This window comes from Zalophus californianus, chromosome 2 (assembly GCF_009762305.2).
Source record: "Zalophus californianus isolate mZalCal1 chromosome 2, mZalCal1.pri.v2, whole genome shotgun sequence".
NCBI lineage: Eukaryota > Metazoa > Chordata > Mammalia > Carnivora > Otariidae > Zalophus > Zalophus californianus.
In genome coordinates, this window is record NC_045596.1 from 31,026,555 (window position 1) to 31,033,895 (window position 7,341).

Consider the following 7,341-nt stretch of genomic DNA (forward strand, 5'->3'; position numbering starts at 1 on the left):
GGAGTGAGGCCTCCAGTCTTGGACGTGAACTTTATGATGAAAATGTAGAAATCCTTGCTTTCTGGGGTTTTTTGTTTTGTTTTGTTTTTAAACTCCAGAGTTTAAATAACTCAGTTATTTCCAAACCCTCTATTTTGGAACTGGTGATAATTAAACAGAGACAAGCTAACATTTGTTTCTCCTGGTAAACGCTTTCCCTGTTAATGTGTGGGAAAAATAAGTTGCACGTTGATTTACTAAATTGGTAAGTTCCTCCGATGCAGGAAGTTATAGTAGACGGCTATAAACTGACCTTCAAAGCACCCTCGGCCACTTGAAGAAACAACACTGCAGACACCCCTATCAAATATGCTGATTATGGATGATTCTTACCTGCCACATTAAATCAGTCGGCTGCAGTTGACTACTAGCAATGGTTTTCAGTTAAAGCAACTGTAACAGACCAGTGCCTTGTGCCTCCATCTAGGATAGCGTAGGGCACAAGGCGGGAACTCAATCCATCATTTGTTGAGGGAATGAGGAACAGCTCCCCACAATATAGTTAGGACACCCCCTGCAGCAGAGATTCTGGAGGCTAATTGGGAGATTGTGGTATGTAGCCATCAAGGTATAAATGCAGGGCCATGGAAGCACAAGTCTATGTGAATCCAAGAGAAAAGAAATTGCATCTATTATTCATGCTTTTCACTCCCAGACTGCCCTGCTCTGTTTGAGCAATGGTGCTTTAGAGTGGTCCATGGAAAGGGGTCAGAGAGTAGAATTCGAGGACTCGGTGAAGGTTTGGTCTCTAGACTGAGACCACGGGACTCTGAGGAGCTTAATCCCCAAATAAGACAAAACCCTCAAGAAAACCAAAGTTTGGGACCAAGCAATGGGAAACTTGGCTGACCACATTTTTCACTCATTTTGAACTCAATCTTTAAAATCCTGAGGGAGTAAGAAAGGAAGGATGTGTGTTTGTGTAACAAGACTCAGATGTCCCCCGGAGGTTGGCTCTGTAGCCATGCATCCCGAGCTGCAGGTCTCAGGGGTTATGAGCACATGGCACGTGCCAAGCACTCACACACACACACCTCTGTAATCCAAAGAAATAGGGGTGGAATCAGTCTGCGCTTCTTGCTCACTGTGTGACCTTGAGTTTACATTTCTTTACTGACCCCCATTTTCCCCACCTGTAAAACGGGGATCCTTCCTACCCCCCAAACTGAAAGCAGATATTCTCAAATTTCAGGGTGCCTGTTTCCAAACAGCAGATTTCTGGGCCTCACCTCCCAGAGATTCGGGTTCCATAGGTCTTGGGCGGAGACCTGGCATCTGCATGGTTGATGTGGGTAATTCTCCAGCCACACATGGAGAAACACCAAGATTATAGACTAGGAATTGCCATATCTTCCTGATCTTGCAGCAGTTACCAATAAAAAAAGTGTGTGCTCTTACCCCTAATAGAAGAACACTTACAATTACACGTACCTCTTGAACTATGTCATATACCCAACAAAGGAATATTAAGATGGATTAACAATTAAGTATCAAAGTTTTAATACTTTCTTCCCATACCCCTTGGTTCTGTGAAACCTACTTTGAAAACCACTGACTTAGAAGCTCAAATGAACTATCTATAAAAGCACTTTGTAAATAGACAAAACCGAAGTAATATTTTTGACAACATATATGTGAGCCGTATACACTTAGAATGCACACTTAGCCGTACACAAGCAAATGTGAAAACGTACACTCCAATACCACTCATTCTCATCCTTTGAGCCTGATTTTTAGGAAACTTCTGTATTTTCTGCCTTTAAGCATTTTGGAGTAGTTAATATAAAACTGGAGTAAAATATGACCTAGAGACCAGAAGGTAAAGAATTTTACTCATCTCCCTTATCAAAACTACATGTTCCCAACCAATCTGAACAAGACAGTTGGGAGATAGGCCGATGGGCATATTTGTTTAGTCGGGATCTCGCTATTTTGAAAGCAAAACCATAACATTTTCTCTTGATATCAGTCACCAACTTTAAAAAAAAATCACAAAAATAATTTCATTTCCAGATCCTACTCACCCTTTCCAGAATAGTCAAAGCTACAGACAATGGCGCATATAAACCTTGGTACTCATATAAAAAAGGACAATTTCACAGGTCAAAGAGGGTTAATGGTCTCTCCCCATTAATGAACGTGCTTTCCTGGTCTTAAATATCGACGCTTAGAAAGGAATCAAAAGTTTTAAATTACCCATTTACGAAGCCATAAGATCATATGCTCTCAGATTTTCATGACATCAGCCATTAGCCAGGAGACAAGCCAAGGACTGTTACGGTATTTAAAACTTTATAGAGGAAAAAAATTCCTAACCAGAAAAATGTATCAGCAAAGAAACCATTTCATAATAATTTGCCAAACAATACAATTATTGATATAGAAACCTTACTCAGTGATAATTTACGGGAGCCATCAAGTTATGGGTTTGGGTTTCTTATAGGTGCAAATATAGCTTAACTTTTTTCAAAACCACCATTTGTTATGCATTTCATACAGCCTAAGTTGTGCATTTGCATCATCTAAGTCCCACCATGACCCCATGAGTTGGAGGTATGATTATCCCCATTTCACAGATGGGGAAATGGAGGCTCAAAAAGCTATATAATTCATCCATCGTCACACAGATTGAACAACAAACTGGTCCTTGTTAAGAACTACATAATACAGCCCCCCCCCCCCGTGGAGGCAGCCATTTTGCCATCAAACGAAAAAATGGCCGAATCAAAACGTGAAATTTCTAAGAAAAGAAAGCCTCTGGTCTCCATTATTTTAAGGAACACATCAATCACAGCAATCAAGTGAATCTGAGACCTGAAACGTGAGGGAACTTTAAAATGGTGGAGAGAAATACAATGCAATTTCAGAAGAGTAAAAGTGTATGTATTGTCAATTGCAAAAGACAGGTTATTTTCTGGTTCTGAGGAAGATTTTAGCAAAGCATTGAAAAATTAGTCAAGGCCTTTATAAAGTCTCTAAGACTGTCTCTTATCAATGATACTTGTGTTTTTAAATGATCATAGGGCCATAAATTTCTTATCCTACAAAGTGTGAGGTGGACCCACGGGCATACATGTCACAGGAACAGCCAGTACAATGTATGTGGAGGTTCCTTTCCTCAGTTTGGCTTCAGGACAGTGGAAGTGAAGGCTATACCTCCCTCTGGGCCGTGATGAGACCTACGTGAGAAAAAGTGCTTTGCACATACCCAGCACTAGATGAATACTAAATGGGATTTTACTACCCAGTGAATGTCATCTCCCACCAGACCACCTTTTCTTTATGAGTAACACTCAACACTTTGACTGCTATTACCACTAAGGGTCCCGAACCACGTTTTTTTTTTTTTTTAAGATTTTATTTTTTTAAGTCATCTTTACACCCAACGTGGCGCTTGAACTTACAGCCCCAACATCAAGAGTTGCATGCTCTACTGCCTGAGCCAGGCAGCTGCCCCAACCGCTTCTAATAATTTTAAGTCATTTCCAAACTGAGTAAATCCTTTTGTACCTACATCATTAACAATCATCTCAAAAATGCAGTGGGGAGGCACTTCAAATTTAGTGTATTCCTTACTCTTATGATTAGTCTTTATTTTCATTATTTTCCGCATTAGGTCACAGTAATTTATACTTCATTACAAATTTAAGTCATACTGTGTTTGAGGTGAGTAGTTATAGCATTAAAACTGACCTATTTTCTTTTATCTTTCATTGCCCCAAGTAAGTTTTTATAAAACAAAATGCATTTAAGGCAAGACAGAAACCTTGGGAGGTTTGGGAGGTTCGGTTTGTTATTTCAACAGAGGATTGGTTTGGTTTGGTTTTTGTTTGATTTGGTCACCATTAACATATTCATTCGTAATAAGCAACCCCGTAAGTTTTGTGATTTGGGTATAGTGTTATGACTCCAAGAACTTTTTTTAAAGATTGATTGATTTGAGAGTGAGAGAGCACACAGCGGGAGGAGCAGAGGGAGAGTGAGAGACAGAAACCCGAGCAGACTCCACACTGAGCCCGGAGCCCCACTGGGAGCGCAATCCCATGACCCATGAGATGGTGACCTGGGCCAAAATCAAGAGCCAGACCCTTAACCAACTGCCCCACCAGGCATCCCAATTCTAAGAACATTTAACCTGTAATTTCTCAGCTAGATTCACTTGCAAATAAGAAGAAATCAAGTTCTTTTTTTTTTTAAGATTTAGTTAGTTATTTTTTCAAGAGAGGGACGGCTTGCGCACGCACACACGGAAGCGGGAGGAGGGGCAGACGGCGAGGGAGGGCGAGAAACAGACTCCCCACTGAGGGCGGAGCCCCATGCAGGGCTGATCCCGCCCCCCTGAGATCATGACCTGACCCCAAACCAAGAGCTGGATGCTTAACCGAGTCACCCAGGTGCCCCGAAATCAAGTTCTTTTTTAAACTCACTGAGATGACTCTACGACATTCATGTCTTATCGTGGGTGATAAGATTAAATGACACCGGGCCCTCCTGCCCCCCAATCCCTGCCCCCCACCCCCACCCCGAGTTCATCTTCAAACGTTAAGCAAAGTGAACATGACAGAAACATCAAGAACCGACTCTCAAACGGCCACTTGCCTCATTCTATCGCTTATTTCCCTGGGAAGGACCTGAACCCGGCAGGTCTGGGGCGGCTCGCCGAGCGGGCGCTGCCGGTACCCGGCCCGGGGCTAAGCGCCTGACCCGCGCACGCGCACGTAACCCTCGCAGGCACCCTAAAAGGCACGCCGTCTTCACCCCAGACTGGGAAGACTGCGGTCCCAAGAATGTAAGGTCACAGATGGCCGCAGGCGCCCAAAGGCTACATCTGTCCTCTTCTGGCAGGTTATCCCAAAGCATGAAAGGGGGGCGGGCGTGCAAGGGCACTTCAGAGGAGACGCCGCGACGTGCTGCCGGGCCGCCGGCTCCCAGGCGCCTCTGGGGCCGCACGCCAGGGCCTCCCTGCCCACGTGGCTCTGTAACTCCCCTTCCATCTCTTTTCCTGTGAATCAGTGCGTTAGTCTCGGGGTTTTGTTGCCGTCGTTGTTGACATAGAAACTCAACGCAAACGAGGGAAGACAAACGAGGAACGGCCTTGGCATGTTCCTAAAACTCCGAAGGGTAGCCGGTCCTCAGGGCCCGCGGAGCCTGGGGCCTCAAAGCCACGAGGCCTGCCTCTCCCCCCTCCCCCCGGCGGAGGTGAACGTGGCACGGCTGGGAAGCCTCTTCCTTTCCTCACCGGTTTCCACACGGCGGGGAACGTGGCCGCCCCCGGGCCCTCAGCCCACCGCTTCGGCCACTTCCTCCCGCGCCCGAGGGCGCACATCGCAAAGGGGCTGCATTTGGCCAGGTCACGGGTGGAGGTGTCCCGTGCCCGCCTCGGTCCAGCCCGGCGGCAGCCAGGGGAGCCAGGCCCAGGGCTCGGCTCTCAGAGGGAGGCGAAGGGTTCTCCAAAGGAGGAGGCCCCCTTCCCAGAAGGGAGCCTGCGCCGCGCCTGCACACGCCGCCTCCTGCCCCGCGGATCTTTTTCCTCCCCCTGCGCTTCCGCCTCCTCCAAACCTGGACCCTGCCCTTAGCCTGTGGCTCTTCCAGGAGGCGTTGGGCTCTAACTGTGGCTCACCTTCCGAACGCACTCCCTGGCTCAGCCCCACTCTTGGACAAAGCTGTGTGCCGGGCCACTCCCCAGGCCACGCGGGTCAGCTGTGGTGGGACAGAGGCACGCGGACCCTTGGCCAAGCCACGGCGCGTGGCGCTTACGATGGCGGCGCCCTCGGTCGGGGCCGGACGTGCAGACGGCGGCAGGCACCACGACCCTGCGTGCTTTTTTACCCTTTGAATAGCCCTGTGAGAGGTCCTTTTATAGATGAGGACCTTGCGGCTCAGAAAGGTTAGGTCATTTTCCGAGTGGCGGAGCCGGGATTCAAACTCAAGAGCAAAGTCACACCACTTCCGTGACAGCACTCGGGGCATGGAACTCAGTCACTCCCACCAGCACGCAAGCTAACACGTGCGGGGACACGAGCTCCCGGGTACGACACTGGTTTCTGATGAGAAAGAAAATAAAAAATTGGCAGAGCCAGGAAATGGGGGAGGAAAAACCCAAACTTGCATTTTTATGCCCGTGAAAGAGCTAATGATAGTCTTTCGCTTCTAAAGGTAGACTTTTGTTTATTCATTCGTTCAGCAGGTAATCCTGAATGCCTTCTGCCCGCCAGGTCCTGAAAAAAGACCGACAAACGACCCTAGAAGCCACGCTCCCTGCAGTTCTCCCATTCGGCCAGCAGAGGGGGCGAGTGCCAGCTCTGTGCAAGGCAGAAAACCCAGCAGGTCCGGACACCTGCTGATCTGGGTGGCCCAGCTGGGCTGGCCCAGAATGCCGGCGACAGAGCAATCCCAGGCGTCCTTTCAGGTCTTTGGAGTGACAGGGGACCCCGGGAAGATCTAAGACCAGTCCTGAAAAACGGGTCTGGGAAGATGAGGAATGTGCAAAGGAAGCCCTGGGTAGAAACAACCTATTCCACCGACAAAAAAAAAGGGTCAGAGGATCCAGAAACTGGCAAGGACCTCAGATGCAAAACAGTCCCCTTTGACCACAGCCAAGCCCTTGCTGACCAGGACTGAATCGTGGGACCCCACGTCCTAGCCTCTAACATTCTGCTGTGCTCAGTGGGGGAGAAGGAAGCGTTCTTCACCTTTTTGTTATACCACTTTAGGGTGGAAGATGCCTAAGATACCAAGAGTGAGTTGAGAAGGAAGTGCAGGAGCATACAAGGCCATGGACAGTTGGCAAATTCACTCGGGACCTGTCGGGACCGGGAGAGTGCTGAGCTAATTATTCAAGCTGACATTGCAAGGGTGGTGCTCTGCCTCCCCGTACAACAGAATGGCTGTGGGCACAACTCGTCCACTGCTCACTGCTCCCCTAAAAGCTGAGAGAGACATGAAAGCCAAGTGACTCGGCCCCACCCACTCTGCAGGGCACTTGTGCTAGAGGATCAAAAGCCTGCTCAATTAGGGGTGCGTGGGTGGCTCAATCAGTTAAGGCTGTGACTCGATTTCCGCTTGGGTCATGGTCTCAGGCTTGTGGATTTGAGTCCTCCGTCAGACTCCGTGCTCAGCACAGAATCTGCTTCAGTTTCTCTCTCTCCTTCTGCCTCTCCCCTCACCACGCTCTCTCTCTCAAATAAATTAAAAAAAAAAAAAAAAGACTGACCAATTAAGAATAAACCCCATCACACCAAGTGACCCCTTCTGACTATAAAATGAGGAATTTGGGGGGGAATTTCTAACATTCTCCCCGGT